Here is a 23,407-nt window from a genome sequence, read left to right as displayed (position 1 = left end):
GCAACTCCCATCAGCCTTAGCAAGCATGGCCAATGGCCAGGAATGATGGGAATTGTAGTTCAGCAGTATCTGGCGAGACAAACGTTTCCCATGCCTGATATAGCATGTAGTTTGGTCAGAGATTTTTCAAACAGAGAAACAGAAGAACTGAGATTGCAATGCATCAGTCTATTAGACAATATATTCAATTTGCCAATTAGTGTAAGTTTAGATTATTAAATTATTATCTGGCAACAGTTTATATGGCAGTATAATGTTATATTAGGACTCAATTGTCCACCTCTTTTCTTTTTATCACTGAGTACCAACATTTTCATTCTAGTTCTGTCTCCTGCCCCCAATTCCTGATCAATTTCAGAAAGAGTGGCTGCCATCTGTTAAGCTACTGGACCAAAAATTTAATAGTGAGAAACTGAAATGGAAGTTTGTCTTAGGCATCAGTGTCATTTAAACTAGAGTAATTCTCTGTCAAAGAGTGATGGATATGCCTGTAATTTTCCTACTACTTAATTAATAACACACATTATTTAACTAATGAATCATAATTATTCCTATATATTTCTGTATAGATCATTCAGCTTCCTTGTTGGTTTGTCTTCCAAGGATATTTAAGTTTTTCATTATTAAAAATAGATTCTTTGTTGTATTGATTCCTATAGTAATTTATGGGGTTTTTTTCTTTAATTCATTTGAATCATAAAATTCACAGAATTGTAGGGTTGGAAGGGATCCTGGGAAGAGGTTCCCAAACCTATTTGGCCTGCTCCCCCCTTTTCAGAAAAAAAGAAAACTCAGCGCTCCCCTGGAAATCCACCTTCTTTAAGAGAACAAGTCTGCTGGCTCAGTCAGATCTTCCCCAGGGGCGGGCCCAGTGCTGCAGCCCACCTGCCATTGGCCATATAGGCAGGCAAGTTGCGATCCACTTCCCACTCCCAGGTGAAGGCAAAAAGGGTCGACCCAAGCTTGGAGAAAACCCCTCACCTTCAGCACAACTGCCAGATCCAGGGAAGGCTTTGTCACCATCTCACCATGGTGCCTTACGTGGCGGTAAGCATCATTACACAACAGATGAGACATGTACAAACGTGTCCCCCCCCCCCAAAAAAAATTCTCTTCTTTCTTAATGCTTCCACCACCTTCTTATTTTTTATTCAATGCCCACCAATTGCACTCAAGGCTACTACCTCCCCCCCCCCCGATCATTCCAGCACCACCCAGGGGGCAGTATCACCCACTTTGGGAAACACTAATCTAGTGCAACCCCCTGCAATGCAGAAAGCTTCACTAGATCACACATGACAGATGGCCATTGAGCTTCTGCTTTGTTAAAACTAGGAATAAGGAGGCAGTTAAGTGACTTCCAAAATCCCAAGTCCCCACCACAGCCTCTAACTAAGGCCAGGACAACGACCATTGACACAGGCACCATGCATACACAACAGCAAAGAGGCTCAGAAAAACAGTCTATAAAATTGTAGCAATAAGCGGATACTATGTATCCTACTGTTTCCTTTGAATACCCAATACAGTGGTACCTCAGGTTAAAAACTTAATTCATCCCAGAGGTCCGTTCTTAACCTCAAACTGTTCTTAACCTGAAGCACCACTGTAGCTAATGGGGCCTCCCACTGCCGCTGTGCAATTTCTGTTCTCATCCTGAAGCAAAGTTCATAAGCCGAGGTACTATTTCTGGGTTAGCGGAGTCTGTAACCTGAAGCGTATGTAACCTGAAGCGTATGTAACCCGAGGTACCACTGTATACAGTAATGCCTCATGTTACGTTTGCTTCATGTTACGTTTTTTCAGGTTGCGTCCCGTGGCGACCCGGAAGTACCAGAAAAGGTTACTTCTGGGTTTCACCACTTGCGCATGAGCAGAAGCACTAAATCACACTTCGTGCATGTGCACAAGTGCCAAATCGCACTGCGCATCTGCACAGTTACGGCGCTTCAGGTTGAGGGCTTTTCAGGTTGCAAACAGGCCTCCAGAACGGATCCTGTTCGCAACCAGAATCAATGTAGAATCAAATAATCACCAACATTCAACGGTTTGATGGATTTCCTTGGTTCCAACGGCTAATGACTCCTCTGAAAGAGGGGAATCCAGGTCCCCCCCCCCCGTCTCCATAATCCCTTAAGCATAAGGTCACATACTCCTTCCCCCTCCACAAGGTGTGAACTTAGCCACACAAATAGAGGCGGAGCTAGCCGCTCCGGCACCTGGGGGCGGGGCAGGATGAGCTGCCCACGGGGGCAGGCCAGAGAGCATCCCACGGGGTGGTGGAGTGAGCGTTGAGCATCCCAGGGGGGCGCCGCAGCAAGCAGTGAGCATCCTAGGGGGGCACCGCTCATGGCGATGTCACCCCCTCAGGGATGACACCCAAGGCGAGCCACATGCCCCGCACCCCCTTCCTCTGCCAGGAGGCAATCAAGGGCAGCACATATCCCAGACAGAAGCCCATCAGGTTGGTGGATTGAATCCTGATACTTTCAAAGGAGAAGCACAGGAAAGCCTTGCAGCTAGGGGGATGTGTAAATACTCTTACTGTTTTGGGGGGAAGAGGGTAGTTAAAAGGTATCGGGAACCAGGGTTCTTGACAGGGGTGAGTGATGGGCTCATGTTTCTACATGCCAAACACTCCTACTTTGTGACATATCTGTGATGTATTGATGATGCTGTTGAAAAATGTATTATGGGAAATGGGGAGAAGTCTTAAAAGTTCACGCAACCCCATGCTCGGGGTTCCTACTCTTTGTGCGTTTGAACCTTGTTGCAACAAATAAAGATCAGGTCTACGGACCGCTGTTTGCTTCCTTAACTTGGCTGGAGACTCCTTCTTTTGCTGACCGGAGAAAACCACAGGGAGTGGCACCCCGACGAGCTGGGCAGTGAAGTAAATCCACACCCCAGGATTTTTCCTTATCATCTTAAAAACCAGATTATTGTTGACTTGCAAGGGACTTTGTAACTGTTAAACCTCCTCCCCGCCATTATATTGTCATTTTCCCATTAATCCAAATATGCAGTATTGTTTTTCATGTTAACATGTAACACTCAGTATTCAACATAAATCCTCGCTTGACTGCACTGGCTACCACTTAGTTTCCAGCTTCAATTAAAATTGATGGTTTTGTATCTCAAGGACCACCTCTCCCCGTGGATACTGTGTGCTCTAACCACTACATTATTTTACACTGGCTTGTGTTTCATCTGCTGCTGTTTCAGAAGCAATTAAGATTCTTGCCTATCCCGTCGCCACATCCCATTTTAGATTTAGGAGTGAATTTTAAACGGATGCGATAGAATGCTGTCCCAAGAATAGAGAAGAAATGTTTGCATATCTGTGATGCCTTAGGAATCACAGTGTATCTCCACAATGAATAGACACTATCCAGCCAAAAGTCGCACTGATGGGAGAGTTGATGACATGCTTTAGGGAACAATCCTAAAACTGGCTGAAACTGGCATAATTGCCACTTTGCTAATGAAGAGAAGGTCAACCTGAGGGATGGCACTTATAGCACCAGAGTACACACAACACCAGTATGCCCAGAGAGCTTTGGAGCCATAGAAGTCCCACCAGCAGTGGGGGGCCAGAATTGAGCAAGGAGGGACATCTGTGTCCCCTGCCATCTCCCAAAAAGGGATTCCCTTCTGTCTACATTAAGCCAGAGGGGTTTGGATATGGCAATTGCTCCATTATGGAATCTCACTAACGATATGGATTCATCTCATAGTCTTTCACAATTACATCAATGGGACTTCCAAGTACTTTACTTTTCCTGGATGCTGCAATATGATAATGTACTAGTTAGCTGATAGGTATCTACTTCAAATGGTGAGTCAGTTTCATACGCCAGTTCCTGGTGGAATTCATCCTACTGCCATAATTATTCAAATTTCTTATAAAGATTCACAATAAATAAAAAGGAAGAACAGGGGCAAACAGAATGCTTGCTGGTTTCCTCAAACCATTTTGCATGAATTAACATGTTCTCTTGGCAAAATATAAGAGCAAATGGTGTGGCCGGCCTGCCATGGAATGTGCCGCCATTGGTTAATTTGCTGTGAAGTCACAAAGACCACAATAAGTGCTAAGGCGGCAGAGAGATAAGCAAAGTTGGGAATTCAAGAGAGGGAGCAAGAACTGTGAAAGCTGTTCCAGATTTACTGGAAGGCATTTTTGAATTCATGCATTGTGTATTTTATTTTGAAAAGCTCATTTGTGTATTGCATTTTAGATGCCTCACAGTATTTTTATTCCATACTTGATATACTTTAATGTAGCTTTTCTGCATGTTTATGAGACTATGCATTAAATAAATAAAAAACATATGCATTGAATAAATAAAAAACAGCTAGAAAATTAAAGGAAGTTCTCGGACCTAGCATCTGAGAGTTCTTTCTCACGTGTAACATTTGAGATCATTGGGAATCTGTTTTTATGTGACCAATAACAAATATTAGCAGCCTTTTTTCTGATAAACTTTTCCTTTCATAAGGAATACTTCTCGTATTTGCTCAGTTGCAGAGTAACAGTAATAGAAGACTACTACTCCATACACACTCAGAAGACATATTTTCTTCTTGAACTGTGTTGTTGCCTGGCCTTCGGGACTGGGTCCCATAACAACAATCTCCTTTTGCCAAAATGGATTTGCATGTGTGAATTGTATTTAATTTCTCCAGCACAGGCACCCTTGACCTAAAGGAAATAGGTGCTATCAAATCCAATGGAACCAGTATCATCTTATACAGCAGAAAGTCCTGTTGTACTTTCATTTCTTTGGACTAGTCCATTATCTCTTCAAAATGTCTGATGGAGCTGGAATCTAGAAATGAGAGTGGGAAACATAATGTTAGGAAATGCTGGCCAAGCATTTGAATATCAGTTGCTGGGGGACGACAGTGGTACCCATGGGCATCTGTAGAGGCACTGTAAGAAACAGAAAGCTAGAATAGGTGGGCCTTTGATCTGAGCCAGTAGGGCTCTTCTTGTGATTTCCATAAATGCATTGACCATTAATTAAGCTGCTTGGCTTTGGTTTGGTTATAAAAGCTCACAAAAACTTCATAGAGGATTTTTTTTTTACAATTTAATACAGAATATTTTAATCAGTTAAAATATTCAGATAAGAACTTTTATCTAATATTCAGTTTAGCTCTAAACTGTGTGTGTGTATATATATATATATTAATCTCTTTTAATAAAGAATTAATCAAATATGTAGATTTCAAATCATACAGACTTTGTTTTTCATTCTGTTTGTTAGAAATTTATGTTAATAAAACCTTTTTAAAACTTTTAATTAGTCAAATGAAGTAAGCGTGTATGCATATTTGAAAGGCTTGGAAAATTAGCGTAGCGTTTCTTTTTCCTGGATATAGAAAATTAAAGGATATAAACTTTCTTTCAAATGTTATCCATCTGCCTCTCCCAGTACAGAGGGATTCGTTCATTCATACCATTTCATTTCATTTTTTTAAATTATTTTTTTAAATCTTAATAAATCTTCTCTTGCCAACTTCTTTAACTGAAACTCATTAACATATTAGAAGATAATTTATCAGCCGTGTCACATATATTGTTCCTCATATATCAATTTGTCATTCTTCTGCTCCCGTTCCCTTTTTAGAATATTAGGAATTATTTCAAATATGTATTAATGAGTATCTCCATGTGAATATTAACTGTTGAGATTCATTCAAGTCCTTAAGATTAACTAAGGGGCAATTCTGCTTCTTTATCCTTTGGGGGAATAAGGCAATCAGGATAAGGTAACTACTATGTTGATGATTATGCTCTACTCTATCTCAACCAGAAATGCTTCTGAACCAGTTGCCAGAAACTGCAGGAGGGAAGAGTGCTCTTGTGCTCAGGTCCTAAATGTAAAGGACACCTGGAAGGTTAAGTGCAGTCAAAGGCGACTATGGGGTTGTAGCGCTCATCTCGCTTTCAGGCCGAGGGAACTGCCATTTGTCCACAGACAGCCTTTCGGGTCACGTGGACAGCATGACAAAATCACTTCTGACACAACAGGACACTGTGACGGAAGCTAGAGCACATGGAGACGCCATTTACCTTCCCACTGCAGCAGTACCTATTTATCTACTTGCACTGGCATGCTTTCAAACTGCTAGGTTGGCAGGCATCAGAAGGGTGGGGTAGAATTTTCTATTTAAATATAAAATAAACTGACAGAGCTCACCCCATTGCACAGATTTGAACTGCCAACCTTCTGATCAGCAAGCCCAAGAGGCTCAGTGGTTTAGACTATAGCGCCACCCGCTCCCATGCTCAGGTCCTGCTTGTGAGTTTCCCACTAGTATCTGGCTGGCCACTGTGAGACAGGGTGCTGGACCAGACGGGCCATTGGCCTGCTCCAGCAGGCTCTTCTTATGTTCTTACCATCTGGTGCTCAGCAGATGCCATTGTGCTGGCAGACCCCAGACTCAACACACTAGCAAAGTAGTCTCTCGAAGCTGAACTACTGTAGTGCAGTAGAAGGGAAAGGCAGGGGAGCACAGCTCTGGGGCTTCTTTTTTCAGAGCAGCAGCAATGATAGCTGCTGGAACACCAAGGTAATTGATGGATCTTCCTAATCTGGCAAGGGAATGGTGAGATAAAGAGTCATTCAGGGTCTGCTAAATTTTTGGGGGGGTAAGAGATTAGCATAGAGGAAGCCAGACAATGAGGGAATCAACTAAGCAGAGACTGGATATTTCTTTTCTTTGACAGGGTTCTTTATACTAGCAGTTTAAATGGCAACATTTCTTTGCAATATTGTTTGTATTTTTAGCATAGGATTGCATCCACTCTGATACAGTGGTACCTTGGTTCTCAAACTTAATCTGTTCACGATGTCCATTCCAAAACCAAAGCGTTCCAAACCCAAGGTGCGCTTTCCCATAGAAAGTAATGCAGAATGGATTAATCCGTTCCAGACTTTTAAAAACCACCCCTAAAACAGCAATTTAACATGAATTTTACTATCTAATGAGACCACTGATCCATAAAATGAAAGCAATAAACAATGTACTGCAGTCACACAATCAATCAGTAGCTGAACTGCGTTCCACACAGTTACAAAAACAAAACAAAAAAGAGCTGCAAAAACCGCAAAATAAATAGCAACAACAGACAGACCTCAGCGTAACACTCAAAACGGAAGTGTAACACTCAAAACGGAGCATGTTCGGCTTCCGAAAAAAAGTTTACAAACCGGAGGACTTACTTCCCAGTTTGCAGTGTTTGGATTCCAAGTTGTTTGAGTACCAAGGCGTTTGAGAACCAAGATACCACTGTACTAATAAAGTGGAAATTATGTTATATAATGCTGTTATTGGGGAGGCCAAACAGACTCTCCCTGAGGGTGCTGCTACTGAAGATGCCATAGGTATCCTCTCGCTAATAGCGCATGGGTGGGAGGAGAACATAATCCCCTTTCATGTGTTCATCATGAGAAGGAGGAAGGTGCTCAGATGCCAGCACTTTTAACAGAATATAGTTCCCAAGATGTTTTGGGGGAAATCATGATTCTTTAAAGTGGTATGTTTAAAGTGGGACGTGGGTGGCGCTGTGGTCTAAACCACTGAGCCACTTGGGCTTGCCAATCGGAAGGTTGACGGTTTGAATCCCCGCGATGGAGTGAGCTCCCGCTGCTCTGTCCCAGCTCCTGCCAACATAGCAGTTTGAAAGCATGCCAGTGCAAGTAGATAGATAACTGCAGTGGGAAGGTAAATGGCGTTTCTGTGCACTCTGGCACTTGTTACAGCCCTCCGTGCACCAGTAGCGGTTTAGTCATGAAGGCCACATGACCTAGAAAACTGTCTGTGGACAAATGCCGGCTCCCTCGGCCTGAAAGCAAGATGAGCGCCGCACCCCAAAGTCACCTTTGACTGGACTTAACCATCCAGGGGTCCTTTTACCTTTTTACCTAAAGCCGTATGATACTGCTTTATTGAATGAATAATGCAGATGAGGCCCAACATCTTGATTCACAGCTCTGTGCTTCAGCTCAATCCTATGCATGTTTCCTCAGAAGTAAGGCTCATAGGCCCAGGAATGCATGCACAGGAAAACTACAGCAGCCATCACAATGCTCTTCTCCCTCCCTCCCTTCACTTCCTCATGCACTGAGGCATAATGTGAAAAGGTAAATCAGCTCTTCCTAAGCGCTTCACAACCTTCTTCACCTCAATCAATCCCTACTTCCCCCCCCTTTACACTCAATTATCCTGGGCTTGTGTCTCTTAGTTTTTCTTATGGTAATACAGTCACATTTCTCCTTTCCGTTCTCCCCCCACCCCCACCCCCATTCCTGGAGGCTTTCACTGTTTTCTCTATCTGTCTTCCGCAGCTGTTAAAAACTCATTGGAATCATATATGCTTGACAAAATTGCTCATAAAGACAGCAATGTGAGTGACAGCCGCTCGCTGTGGGCTCCCAGCCACACATGTGAGATGGCGCACTCAGTCATGCCATAAACCATTTCAACAAAAGCCAGTATGTTCTTGTATTAACTTAGATGCTCACGGAGCGCTCAGCCCGTCACAGATTTTCATGCAAGCCTGAGTCTGTGAAAGTTTCAAATGACAAAGAAACCGGGCCTTGCCATCTTTTTAGAAACGCAGAGCAATTTGAGGATAAAGGTCTACAAGTACAGGAGGGATAATATTATCCATAGAAAATGCTTTCCCGCTTCATAGAGGTGCTGTGCATGTAGCAAGGCAGAGCATAGCAGGAGCAGGTGTAACAGGTCAGATAGAACTATGGGTTGAATCCAGAAAGTCATTGCATAAGTGGAATAACAGCTGTTCGCTCCCATTCCTTATTCTCCCAGCATGCACTTCTTGCCCCCATATCTGCTGTTGGGGGGCAGGTTGGGAAAACCTTCAGAGAATATTGCGGAGGGGCATGAAGGAAGAGGAGATGAATTTGACTGGGCAAGCTGAAATCAAACCTGTTAGAGGCAACTTTCTGTTTTGGGACAGCCAGGCCAAAAGTCTGAAACCAATACAGACTGGATGTGCTCCAAAGGCCAAATTTAAAAGAACATGAGACTGTGGAAATTTAAAAAAATAAATAGTAGAAACTTTTTTATTCCACATTTCAAAATAAGGAAGATTTGGTTCAGGACACAACTAGATGCTAGTCTGCCATCTTCTTGTGGGGTTACATAAACCCCGCAATGAGTGTACAACAGTCATCATGTAGCAGATTGGCCTCTATAGCCTCTACAAGACAAGAGTGGTTTGCCCATGTGTGTCTCCTAAGTAATGGCTTATATGTGAGATAAAACCTTGATAGCGTCACATGACATTTATCAGGTTTTTTCTTGAGCTGCTAGTCAACAATAACTTGAGGAAAATCAAGTTATATATTTGTGGAATCAGTCCATGGGCTGCCACCATATCTAATTTCAGATACCATAAGGAGTGTCCACTTTGTTTGGTCCAGCCCAGCCCCTGTGGTCAGCTGGAGAGTCTTACTATGGTCTGAGGGAGGGGAAATTCTTTGGCAGCACCCAGATTAAGGAAACCCAAGAGTGCTGGCTAGGATAGCCATGCGTTCTGTTTTTCCTCTGTTTAAGGGGCTTTTTTTGGGACACAGGTGGCGCTGTGGGTTAAAGCCTCAGCGCCTAGGACTTGCCGATCGAAAGGTCGGCGGTTCGAATCCCTGCAGCGGGGTGCGCTCCCGCTACTCGGTCCCAGCGCCTGCCAACCTAGCAGTTCGAAAGCATCTCCGGGTGCAAGTAGATAAATAGGGACCGCTTACCAGCGGGAAGGTAAACGGCGTTTCCGTGTGCAGCTCTGGCTCGCCAGGGCAGCGATGTCACGCTGGCCTTCTGACCCGGAAGTGTCTCTGGACAGCGCTGGCCCCTGGCCTCTTAAGTGAGATGGGCGCACAACCCCAGAGTCTGTCAAGACTGGCCCGTACGGGCAGGGGTACCTTTACCTTTTAAGGGGCTTTTTAAGGTGCTGTCCGGGATGCGGGTGGTGCTGTGGGTTAAACCACAGAGACTAGGACTTGCTGATCAGAAGGTTCGAATCCCTGTGATGGGGTGAGCTCCCGTTGCTCGGTCCCTGCTCCTGCCAACCTAGCAGTTTGAAAGCATGTCAAAGTGCAAGTAGATAAATAGGTACCGCTCCGGTGGGAAGGTAAACGGTGTTTCCGTGCGCTGCTCTGGTTCGCCAGAAGTGGCTTAGTCATGCTGGCCACATGACCCGGAAGCTGTATGCTGGCTCCCTCAGACAATAAAGCGAGATGAGTGCCGCAACCCCAGAGTCGGCCATGACTGGACCTAACGGTCAGGGGTCCCTTTACCTTTTAAGGTGCTGTCCACTCCAAAACCAGTTTAAAAATAAAGTAAGAAGGGAGAGCTGGAGCCCCTCCCTCGCTAGCACCTGGAAAGCTGGCTGAGCAGGGACACCAGGTTACCTGATCAGTATTCTCCACTATGGTGAGATGCACTGTATTGCTCCTGATATTTTTAAAATAATTATTTCTAAATTTACATATTTTAATTTGCAAATTCTATGCAAATCTGAATCCTCTTGACCTTTTGGGGTGAGGCATCTCTTCCTTTCTTGTGATACATACCGGTAAGTACCTCCTGAAACATGATCCTTTACTTTCATTATTATTATTATTAGTAGTAGTAGTATTTAGTCACTTTGCCCATAATTTTTTTTTCAATTATTGCAATTTTCAGCATCAGATGAATACGTTTCTTGTTGCTGTTTCTTAGGTAACTATTTGGGCTTTATCCACCACCCTCCCTTTTCAGACAGTTTGTTATGCTTTTGGCTGAATTTTGCTCTGTTCTGTCCTAATTTATTTCATTGATTGTTTCAGTCTGAGTGTGTTGCTTTGGAATATTGCAAGTCATCGCAATCATACCTCTGGGAGAAGAAAAGCAGGCTTAAAACCCCATAAATAAAAATAAAGATAATTTGGCCTTAAAATGTGAGGTTTATTAACAGGTATTATTAGAATTCACTCAAACAACCATTAAAAATAGTCTTCCCTTCCTCTGAAGGAAATTGTAAGATTTAGGGCACAGCGAACAGATAATGCATTCAGAAGTATTTTCCCCCTTACTGTGGCTTTATAAAGTCAGTTTCTGGATTGAAAGGTCAGAATGTTGGTGACTCTGTCTCTCATACCTTGGAGAGAGTTTAAGGAACCTCAATCTGAGTCGCTTGAGGTCTGATTCAAATACAGATTGCACCCTGTTAGGTATTTGACCATTCCAGGGATTGAAGTTTAAAAAAAGCTCTTTTCCTTTAACATGGTGTTAGCCCTGACTTAACCCGAACCGGTACTTCAATTCTAAATATAGTTAGAAGTTAATTGGTGCCAGGGTTCAGGAGAGATTGGATGCTGAACTGTCTCTCGACAAAGTGCTTACCTCTTCAATCACAAATGTGGATTGAGCAGGCAAGGGCTATTCAACTGTAAAGTGAAAACATTCTGCACATGGTCAGGGGCCACCTGTTCACCGTGATTCCTTCATGGGGCCCAGGGTTCTATTCTGAAACTGAAAGAGATTTTCAGACTAAAAACTGGTAAAGATTTAGAGCTGTGTCACAGAAGAGTTTCTACACAAAAATCAAAAACTTTGAACCTATTTGCATTTAATGCTAGGCCAAACCATTGCTTAGTGCAAATGAATGAGTTGCTGGAGAGCAGCTTGCTCTTTCCCCAATCCTGCTGCTGCTGTTGTAAACTAAGCTATGGTTTGTCTTAGCATGCCATTCAATCCTGGGTTTGTGGATTATCCCACTTTGCTCTGGCTTCACAGCTCATGAGACCAGGTTGGGATGACACACAGAGCCAAACTATGGGTTTAAATCTCAGCAGCAAAACCACCAGATGACCAGAGGAGCAAAGTGACCACAATCTCCTATCTGGAGCTGACACACCTACACATTTGTGCTATGCCATATTTCATTTTAGCATTACAGATGGACTCTGCCAGCGTGTATGTAGATAGATAGATCACAATAGGATTAGAATTTGGAGAGGGCAAAAAGCAAAAAATGTCAGCCCTTGTTGTATAAATGGGTGCAGGATGTATGGTCATTCCCCATGGAGAAATACACTTATGTGCACACAAGATATAGAGAACAGCTTATTGGTTTATTATTGTGCTCTTGAGATATTGGTGCTGATACTGTTTCTTGACTTATATTGATTGAAATAGTTACAGGTAGGTAGTCGTGTTGGTCTGCCGTAGTCGAAACAAAATAAAAAAAATCCTTCCAGTAGCACCTTAGAGACCAACTGAGTTTGTTATTGGTATGAGCTTTCGTATGCATGCACACGTCTTCAGATACTGATATGCTACTGGAAGGAATTTTTTTTATTTTGTATTGATTGAAATGTTATTTATATGCTGTTAGAACTACAGACCCTCCAAATGCCCCTATTTTCCAGGGACGTCACTGATTTAGATAAGCTGTCCTGGTTTCTGATTTGATCCTGGAATTTCTTCTTTCTAATGTCCCTATTTTCATTGGAGAAATGTTAGAGGGTATAGGGAAGGGTTTTTTAAAAAAACATTTAATGTTTTATTATGTTTTTATGTATGTTGAAAGCTGCCCAGAGTGACTGGGGCAAGATGGTCAGAGTATAAATAGTAAATAGCAAATTTATCATTATGGAATGTGACGTCCCTATTTTAATCAGGAAAATGTTGGAGGTTATGCAACTACAACTTTGAAGCACAACCTGACTGTGGAAAAATGGAATGTAAATATGAAATGAAATCTAAGGATACAGGCACTCAATTTAAAATAATTCAGATTGGCTTGTTCTTGATGCGGCATGAATGCTTTGTACATTTGGCATCTTGTGACTGTGGGGATTGTATAGATAGTTTGATTTAAAGTAATCCTGGCTCCTTCAGCGAAGAGTGATTAAAGCCCATCTTTTGCCTTTATCACTGTGGTAGCTGAAAATAACAAAGTGTCATTTGATGAAGTGTGATGAAAACCGTTACTAAAAGATATCAACAGGAGAAAGCGAAATCTCTTCAGTTTCCAGTAACCACGGTAATGATGATGCATGGATTGTAGCAGCTGGAAAGAATGGTGAGCTTTTGAGATGCAAAAAGTTATAGCCCTGGACACATTATTTCCTGTTCCTGTTATTCTCTGGACAGAATGTGAAGTACAGCTGATTCCATCCCCCATCACAACTTTCATCTGGCTTCCCAACTGAATTCCCAACCCCCTGTTCCTTCCCCCCACTACAAGGTTACTTTTACTCCTTCCAGTGCAATCCCTTTGCATCCATACCCATCCCGGAGCCCTCCCAATGTTTTGAATTATTATGTATTCTCAATATTTATTAAATTTGTATATCGCCCTTCATCCGAAGATCAGAGGGCAGTTCACAACATAAAAATACAAAATGAGAAAACAACATGCATAATAAAAAGAAGAAAAAGAACAAAAACAAACTAATGACTCCCTTCCCACAAAGGATAGAATGTTAACCAGCCAAAGGCCTAGTTAAAGAGAAGCATTTACACCCAGAATCCTCTTCTGACAGTGGCCAAGTAGATGCATATGAGAGTACTAGTCACGTCCTCTGAGGTAACAGGGAAGGAGTCCGTTCCGTCTTCGACAATGTGAAATCTACATGACAGCCTTCAGAGATTTGAAGCCAGCTATTATGTCTCCCTGCTCGTCTCTTCTCCAGGCTAAACGTGCCCAGCTCTTTCATCAGCTCTGCATTCCAGACCCCTCACCATCTTGGAAGTCCTCCTATGGATGCATTCTGGTTTGCTAATGTCCATAAAATGTGGTGCCTGTGACTAGGTACAGTAATTCAGATGCCATCTGATCAGGACAAAATAGAGTGGAACATTTTTCCTGATCAAGACACTGTGCTTCTGTTCATGCATATTCCATTAGCTTTCTCAGCAGGTTCAACATGCTCTTACTAGCTCACGTTCAGCTTGTGATAAATTAAGACACTAAGATTCTTTTCACATATATTTCTGCCAAGCCAGGCCTCCCCCACCATATTTTTGTGCCTTGGGGGGGGTTAATGCAGGATTTTGTATGTATTTTTTGTTGAATTTCATCTTGCAGCTTTTGTCATCATGTTCAAGCATACCAAGACTATTTAAATCTTGACCATGAATCTTACCATGAAGTGAGGCCATCCCCCTGATTTGTTTATGTCTACTTCTTTTTTTAAAAATAAACTCTTGTGGGTTAAAATAGATGCTGCTAGGAAAATGGGCATAAGATATAGGAAAGTTAGCACCAGCATGGCCAGCATTACTGTGCATTGTGTTACTACATCAACAACTGGGTGTCCCTTGAACCAGTTGTGCATCATTGCAAAACTGGTAAACAGATCTAATATGCAAAAGTATGTACTAAAGTGTCCCTTATTTTGATCATCTAGTACTTTTCCAGGTCACTGAGTGCAGGCATGGATGGACTGCAATATGACGAAAATGCTTCCCAAATTTAAAGGGTTGCATCTAATATTAATCATGCTCTGAGCAGATTCAATGAAAATCATTTCAGTGGGTCTGTTCTGAGTGAAATTGGGTTGGATGCAACAAAATAGACAATACTTGGGAATTCCAAAGGTTTGGAATTTGGAATTGAAGCTTTGGATTTCATGTTTAGCATTGAATATATTTTTTTATTAAAAGAAAACCTGAACACTCATAACACTCAATAGTTTTAAAAGCAATACCTACCCACCCAGTCTTTAAATTTAACAACATTCACAACTGGGAAGGTGGAAATGAAAACCTATTTCATTTTTTGCAGATATATTTGAACTAGAACTAGCCAGAGAATTGCCCTCTATCACCACCCAGATTTCTTTTAGATCTTTTAGTAACTGCCCAAAGAAAGAGAATTATAATCAAATCGATAACAATGCCTGACCAAAAAAAAAGGGGGGGGGACGACATTAAAACTTGCTTGGGTATCTATGCTTTGATTGTGAAGTTGAGGTTGCCAGTATGGCTGAGGCAGTTTCCAGTTACAAATGGATTGTTAGTGCCATGGAATTCAGAAGCACCTTAACCTTTTGCAACCATATTTTCTGAAGTATCTCACATTTCCTACCTTTTTCTGCAGACTAAAACCAAAGTTCTGCAAATACTCAGAGCTGACTTTAAGCCAAAGGAAGAATCTCTCAGCAGAATGCTATCTTCACCCACATTATACTCTTTCAGATGAGGGAAAGCCTTGGGTATTCCCCCCCTCCCCCGAATCTGTGCCGGAAAAGTAGACTTGCCTTCCCATTAAGCTGTCTTCAGTAAAGTTTTGAGACTGACAGCAAAGTTCCGCTGAGAGCTAAAGAAAAAACCCTTAAGACAAGAAATATGCCAAGCTGCCTGCAACAGCCATGCCCAACATGTTTTCTGCACAAGTCAGGGTTTGGCAAATGCCTTTCAGCTGCTTTCTGTAGCGCCAGGATGACATCAAGTGGTAACTCAAGCCAATTACTCTACTTCACAATAACATCCTTCATTGTTTTCAGTCATGTTACCCCCCCACAAAGGAAAAATCAATAATGCACATGGTACCCTTTAGTTTGAAATGTAGCTTTTCATCTTTCTTTCCCGATTTTGAATGCCAGCCTTAGATATATAGGAAGCTGGTTTACACAGAGTCGGACCAATAGTCCAACCAGCTCAGTATTGCCAACAATGATTGGCAGAAGCTCTTTCAGAGCTCAGACTGGAAACCTTCCCAGCCCAACCTGGGGATGCTGGGAATTGAACCTGAGACCTTCTACATGCAAACCATGTCACCTAGCTGTGTTCTACAGCCCTTGCCCTGTTGTCCTCTGCTTCCCCTTGCTGCAGAGATATGCTACAGACACAGATTCTCCTTAGCTTCTTCTCTCTTCCACTTCCCAAAAATGCTGATAACTATATTTTTTGCTTATAGAGCAGGGATCTCTAACAGGGAATCTTCCAGAAACATTAAACTAACACCTGCACAATCTCTTTGAGGACAAGGCAGTGCCGGTTAAAAAGCAAATTGAAACTTGCTATAGTTTAGTATATTTTTATCTTATCCTTTCCTTCCTCCAAGATGCTCACATGCCCTGTTCTTCCAAGGAAAGCCCACAAGGCAAGGCAGCAGGGCGACAAGGAAGCAAAGTCTGGGGCTACATCCACACAATACTTTAAGCACATGTGAGGGTGATCTGGCTATGACATCTGTCACCCCATTGATTGCCAGGGTTGATTCGGCTGATCTGGCTGGCTAGACGGGTGTCCTCTTCCTCCCTCACCGCTCCATGTGCGTCCCTCCCGAAGCTGCGCACTTGGTGGAAGAGGATGACCATCCCAGATAGAAGGAGTGTACCGTTCTTTGGTCAAGGGTATACAATAGCTGCACTCCCCTGCTAGAACCTCCAAACAAGCTCAAGGGAACTGTCATTTTCTAAGGGTATCCTAACCATTCTTAGTTCTCTTAAGAAACTACAGTTCCCAGCATTCTTTGGAAGGAGCTGAGTGGTATAAGAGTGCCATAAACATATGCTGTGACATGGCAGCTCCCTAGGAGCTCTCCATGGTGCTTCCTTCCTGCATATCCAGGTGTATAAGCACAAGTGTCTGGTAGGGAGGAGGCATTTTGTTGTCCACTGGTATTCCACTTTCCATTCTTAAGTTTGGAAATGAGTAGTTGCTTTGGAAAACAATAATCAGATGTCCAAACAACATGGCCAGTCCAACGAAGTTGATGTTGAAGAATCATTGCTTTGACACTGATGATCTTTGCTTCTTCCAGTACACTGACATTAGTTTGCCTGCCTTCCCAAGTGATATGTACAATTTTTCAGAGACACCGTTAACTGAACCTTTCGAGGAGTTGGAGATGGCGTTAATAAGTGGTCCATGTTTCACAAGCGTACAGTAAAGTTGGTAGTACAATAGCTTTGTAAACAAGCATTTTGGTCTTCCTGTGAATGTCCCGGTCCTCAAACACTCTGCACTTCAATTAGGAGAAAGCCGCACTCGCAGAGCTCAGACAATGCTGGATTTCGGCATTGATATGGAAAGATAACTGCCCAGGTAGGGAAAGTGATTGACATTTTCCAATGTTACACCATTAAGTTGGATTTGTGGCACAGCAGAAGGGTTGATTTGTGCTTGTTGGTGCAGCACTTTGGTTTACAAAAGCCCACATGTGCAAACACTGGGTATGCAACTTCAGGTGGGGTTGATGGAAGTTGAAGTCCAAGAACACCTGGAGGGCCACAAGTTTTCTGTTTCTTCCCTGCTCATTTGTAATCACATTGACCTTCAAATGATTTTGCTTCCCCTCATTTTGCAGACTCACATGTTGCATCCCTGCCTTGGTGACACAGAGGCTCCAGTCCTGAACGCAGCTGCTTGTTGAGACGAATATGACCTACTTGCATGTGATTCTGGCAGTATGAGAGGAGTTGAAAGTTTAAATTAACCTAGTGAAGGTTAACCAGCCCAGAGGTGCTTCATAAAATCTACTTGCACGCTCTTCCCTGGTAGCAGATTCTATCCTGTGTAATTGTCAGATAACATCTTCTGAAGATACACGCTTGACACAAAGCTGTCTATGTCTGACAGGAATTCCACCAAGATAGCCTGTCATGTTTTTATTTAAAGCTCAGATCAACTTTGGGAAGCATGTTTACATCTGCTGCAATCCTCGCAACAACACATCAACATTAATTCCAAGAGATACTTGGAAAAGCCTACTGCCCCTGAGCTTGACACTCCCTCAAAATTTTGAAATAACTAGCTTACCCTTCAAAGGCTGATAATCATCGCAGCTCCTTAAGGGATCTTTCTAACAAGGCAGTCACCTTGGTTCATTTGAGCTCTGGGGTTTTTCCAATGACTTTGATTAGAAATGACAAGTCCTAGTCAAGCACTGGATCTAGAATAAATCAAATTCTTCTGTGCAATAAGCATGAAACTACACTTCATTTTAAGGCTCACGGTTTCTAGGGTGCAAACACCACAGGAATGATCCAGCCATAGTGAAGCATTCCCCCACCCCCAAGTCCTGTTAATTTCAATTAGGGGTGGCAACAAATTTCAGAATTGGGAAGTGGAGCTGGAACTCTCAATTCTGAAAACAATAGACAAACTCTCCTACATTAGCTCATCTCAGCACCAGCCTTCTCTAACCTTTCCTCCTCTCAGTTTCTCTCTAAACCATCCTTTCCCAAATGTATTTGTGGAGAGGAGAAGGCAAATATGGGGCAGCAAAGGCTGAGGCCCTGTCTTTAAGTGACACAATGGAGGCTTCCAATCATGCTCTGAGGTCTCGATTGTGTCACCCAGAAATACTGAAGTGCTGAACCCCTCTTGGGTGAAGGGGTTGAGCCAAGAAAAAAATCCACACTACAAACCAGGAACAATCTATGCTGCCCACAAGTTTCAATATTGATATCAGACTTGTGCTGATATAAATTCTTGCATAGTGGCCAAAATGTCTTCAAAGGCCATAAATTCCCCCTGGTCACGCACTTCCTCTGACACATGATACGTATTGTTTCAGGCACATGTATGCTAGTTTTTTTTTTACAAAAGCATTGCAACTGTTAGCAATAGTTGCTGTCTCCGGTATAATAATGCCGACAAGACTTGTTGTACCAGCATACTATCCCTGGTTAGTTCACACAATCACCAGGGCATTGTCACCCAATCCTAGCTGCTGATTTCTGGTGCAAAGCTTCAGTGACTGACAGAACAACTTTATACGTGTGCACTCAGAAGTACCGTAAGTCTCGTGGTGTTCAATGGGACTTATGGCTAGGTAAGTGGGAATAGGCATGCAAGCTCATTTACTCTCTCCTAGACCCAGTGCTCTCTCACACAGAGGTGGGTTTCCTGCCGTTGACATAATTTTGAAAGTCCGCTGCAGGCAAGCAATTCAGACCTCTGACAAGAGTGACTTGTCACTCCCCTGGCAGCCAGACCTCCAGATTGGGTAGTGAGGAGTGGTGTCCCACCTACACTTGGTTCTGGCCCCACCCACTGCTGACATGAGGTTCCTGACAGATTACCACTGAGGAACCATGGCCCTCAACAGAAAATAAAACCTTCCAAATTCCTCTTCAACTTGTCTGTGAATTTTAAAATCTAACAGACTTCTTTGTCAACTAGAACAAGGCCCAAGCCTGGCTTGAAAGTTGATGTTCATCACCTTTCACTCTTGTTTCTCCCTTTCTCAGATTGTGAGCTCTGTAGGGCAGGGACCTGCTTTCTTTTTTCTACTTTTCTTTTTTTTGCTTTGCTCCTCTGTGAAGTATGCACATTAGTGTTCATAAATGAGCAGTGGTTTAGAACACTGTAAGATCAGGTTTTCAGTAGAATCCTCGTTCATAAAATATCCAATAATTTTGTCTGCTCTGAGCTGCCATGTGTGGCGTCCCACCTCCCAATGAGACTGACTATAACACTTCAGGAAGAGGAGGGAATTTCTGAAGGAAATAAAATTCCTACTGGCTGGTTTAATGTATGGTTACCAGACGTCCCCGTTTGCCGGGGACAGTCCCCGGATTCACAAATCTGTCCCCGGAATGTCCCCGGATTTCATTTAATGTCCCCGGATTTATGTTTTAAGTGTTGTAGATTTATTAGTAGGGAATGAAAGTTGTGTGATTGGTTCAACGGCACAAGAGACATCATATGGGGACTTCCGGTGAGGCAAAATGGCAAGGGCCACGGCAGCGAGCAGCTCCTGAAGCCAACCAGAGCCAACTGCTCTACCAGTCTGGCTCTGGGCTGCTGAGACTGCTGCTGCCGCCACCACTGCCAAGGGGGAACTGGGGATACCCGGCGCATCAACAGGGGGAACCACTGACACCCCCACCCCCATGACCCAAATTGAGCTGGGAGCGAGAGCACCTGGTCGACTGCCCAGCGGTGCTCTGGGGCCAGTAAAAACCCTGGAGAAGGAGAAGGAAGAGAGAGAAAGAGGAAGGAGAAAAAAGAGGGAAACCCCGACCTTGCTGCGCTGCTGCTGCTGCTGCCGCCGCTGAGGAAAAGAGGTAGGAGAGCACCAGAAAGGCAAGGACATGTGGCCGAGCCCAGGCTCAACCCAAGCCTACTCCACGGTGACTAGCGCTCCAAGAGAGCAGGCCTGGGCCACACGACAGAGGAGACCACAGAAGAGAAGATATTACTTCTTTTTAAAAAAAATAATATTTTTAAAATAACTTTTCTCTCTCTCTTTTTTTTTTTTAAAAAAAGGTGTCCCCGGATTCTTTGAAAAAAGTCTGGTAACCTTAGTTTAATGAAAGGGGAATTCTTCCACGAGGCATTGAAACCTTGTCCAATGTTAAACTTCTTCCCAGCAACCATCTCTTTGTCAGCATCATTTTAGGAATGGTGGTGGCAACTCCATGCCAAGTCATTAGTGGGTAGGATCATGTTCATTTTAATAAGATGTCTTAGGGTGCCGAAGGAAGTGTGATGTTAAATGTGTCTTTGCATTTAATGTGCATATTAAATAAACTGCTGGCAGGTAGGGAGCCTAATAATGATCAGGTGGCAAAGGCCAGTTTAACCCTTTCCTCCCCTGCTGTACTCACTTGAATAGGCTATTTGCATTGGCAAAAATGGGGGATTTCCTCTCAATGCAAGTAGCAGCCTCAGAAAGGGGATTTTCCTCAGGAGTGCATCATAGAGGAAAGGATTAAACTTATCATTCCCCACTATGTTCCTGGCAATTATCAGCCTCCACCCTTCCCTACTCCTGCCCCCAACTGATGCTCTATGCACTTTTTTAAAACAACAACAACAACAAAGACCCTGCACATTAAATGCAAAGACAGTAAATGTGATTGGTCTGGTCCTACGTTAATGGGATATTGCAGTCTAAAAAAGTGTATCAGAAAATTTGAAGAATTTTTTTGTTAAGCATAAGGAGAAGTCCCACAGTTCTTTTCACAAAAAGAAAAATGTAGGGATAAAATGAATCTCTTTATTTTAATCAAGGAGAATTCGGTGCAAGGAGAATTCAAATATAATGTAATAATAGAAACCAATAAGCAATTTTACATCACACCGTTTCCATTACTGATGAATTTAGCTTTGAACAGTTTCCTGGTTTTTACAAATGGCTGTTGGAATTACGAACCAAAAGGGAGGGGGGAATCATATTTCAGACATTGACATGTGCGTCAGACTAAGTTCACATATATTCCAGAATTAAAGCTAATTGGTTGAAAGCGGGGTGGAATTTTGTTTTCGTTTTTTGAATTTTGTCAGTCTGGCTCCAATATCCTGTCTCTTTGCTAGGGATAAGATGCAATCTGTGAAAGAGAGCACATTGCTCTTCACTCCCCATCGGCCTTGAAGTTGCAATGCCCAAAGCGATTTTGCATATTGTCTACTTTTAATGGACTTTCCTAAAATCAGGGTGATTTATTCGTTCTTTCCTTCTTTCCATCCCTCTCTCTCTTTCTTAAGCAAACAAAAATGAGGGTTCGCTGAGTAGGCAGTTTATCTTGAGCTCTCACAGTTTTAATTTTAGCACTGAAAAGCTAATCAAGGTGCAGTTGGAAAAGCTGTGAGATGTTAACTTCCCTGCTGCTGGGTTCAACGGTGTAATTACTACCTCTGCTTTTCTTTAGGATGGGAGAACTGGAGGGAATAGTTTGGGGGAGGAGAGTATCTTGACAGCTTATAGCTGCCTTATCTAAACTTGGCAGAATGCTTTAAAGAAAAAACCCTATAGAACTGCCCTCTCAAAGGCTTGCTTTGCTGCACTTTCATTTTTCTTTAGGTCATTTGACTAGGGTCATACCACATTCGTTGTCTTAGCTCCCAGCCCGTTCTTGCTCTCTCTCTCTCTCTCTTAAAAGTAGCTTGTAGTTAAGAGCAGAACCTGGGTGAGTGTGGCATGAGCCTGAGGTGTAATAATTGTATGCAACAATGGGAGAGAGAAAGAGAGAAAGAGAGAAAGAGAGAAAGAGAGAGAGAGAGAGAGAGAGAGAGAGAGAGAGAGAGAGCGCTCCATTTGCTGGAAGCTTCACTTCAGAGCCAAATTAAATGCAGGGCTATGGTGATGAGATATTTATACAGACAATTCCAATAAATGGATCCCTTGGCTGGCATAATGTGAATGGCTCCAGCAAGAGAGGGATTTGCTCTTCTCTTGCTTTAATTTCTCAAACGCTTTGCAGGGTAGCTCGAATGCAAGCAAGCACAAGCCTTGCTATGCTCCTCTGGAAATCCTTTCAAAAGAGGGGCTTTTGATGGTATTAGAAATCCACATTCCCTTCTGGGGGCCACATGCCAATGCTGAGCAGGGCCAGAGGCAAAAGTGGATGGAGGAATGAAAGTGCATTTTACCTGTACAGGGTAGGCAGTTTTGACACACACACCTCTCTGTCATCCATCGATCCAGGCAGTAATAATAAAAGTAATATTTTTTATTTATACCCCGCCCTCCCCAGCCAAAACCGGGCTCAGAGCGGCTAACATCAAATGTATAACACATTAATATAAAAGCAGGCAATCAATTAAATTACCGGTACATCCTAAAATCAGATCAGAGTCAGAATAAAATCCAATCAGATGGCAATCCGCAGATTAGGGTTGGAGACCTTAAATGCTCACCAGGCCCAACTGTTTGTGCTGAACCTATATGGGCCAGTGGTACCTCGGGTTAAGAACTTAATTCGTTCTGGAGGTCCGTTCTTAACGTGAAACTGTTCTTAACCTGAGGTACCACTTTAGCCAGTGGGGCCTCCCACTGCTGCTGTGCCACTGCCACACGATTTCTGTTCTCATCCTGAAGCAAAGTTCTTAACCCGAGGTACTATTTCTGGGTTAGCGGAGTCTGTAACCTGGAGCGTTTGTAACCTGAAGCGTCTGTAACCCGAGGTACCACTGTACCACTGCTGCTCCTTTAGTTGCAGCTTCCAAACCATTCAGTCCCTGGCCATTCCAAGTTGGAGGTTAACATTCTGCTGGCTGGAGGGAAGACCAGAAGGAGTGATACTTTCACTGTATCTAACACTCTTTCTCTGCCCTCTATTGCCCTGCCTCCCCCTACCTATCACAGCTGAGGTCGCAGCTCCCATGACTTTGCTGTCCCCTCTTCCAGGGACGGGGCACCCCCCCTCTTGCCAAATCCACCAGCATAACAGCAATTAACAGACTGCATCCCTAATGGATATTTTATAGCAGCCAATTGCCATTAAGCATTGAGTGCCTGGTTTCCAATACACTCGAGTATAGAGTGCCAGCTTTTCAGCACGGAACAATTAATAAAGATTAAGGGGCCATAGTGCAAGCAGCATTAATTCTATTTCAGACTGACTAAAATCCAGTAATTAGGGCCACTGGTAGTAGATAAGAGCCAATGGTCAAACGGATCCCACCCACTGCTCAGACAGAAGATATT

General features: G+C 43.1%; 1 long non-coding RNA gene across 1 annotated transcript in view; it reads right to left on the bottom strand.

Moving 5' to 3' along the window:
• Positions 1 to 4,444: 4,444 nt before the first annotated feature.
• The window catches only part of LOC309370779, a 41,287-nt gene continuing 22,324 nt past the window's right edge, over positions 4,445 to 23,407 (bottom strand). The window contains exon 3 of the long non-coding RNA XR_014168687.1: positions 4,445 to 4,832. This is a non-coding gene — a long non-coding RNA (uncharacterized lncRNA). The remainder of the gene's footprint in view (positions 4,833 to 23,407) is intronic.

Source organism: Podarcis melisellensis (assembly GCF_964234715.1).
Source record: "Podarcis melisellensis genome assembly, chromosome: 5".
NCBI classification, from domain to species: Eukaryota; Metazoa; Chordata; class Lepidosauria; order Squamata; family Lacertidae; genus Podarcis; species Podarcis melisellensis.
The sequence above is the reverse complement of the archived record's forward strand: the minus strand, read 5'-3'. Positions and strand labels throughout refer to the sequence as shown.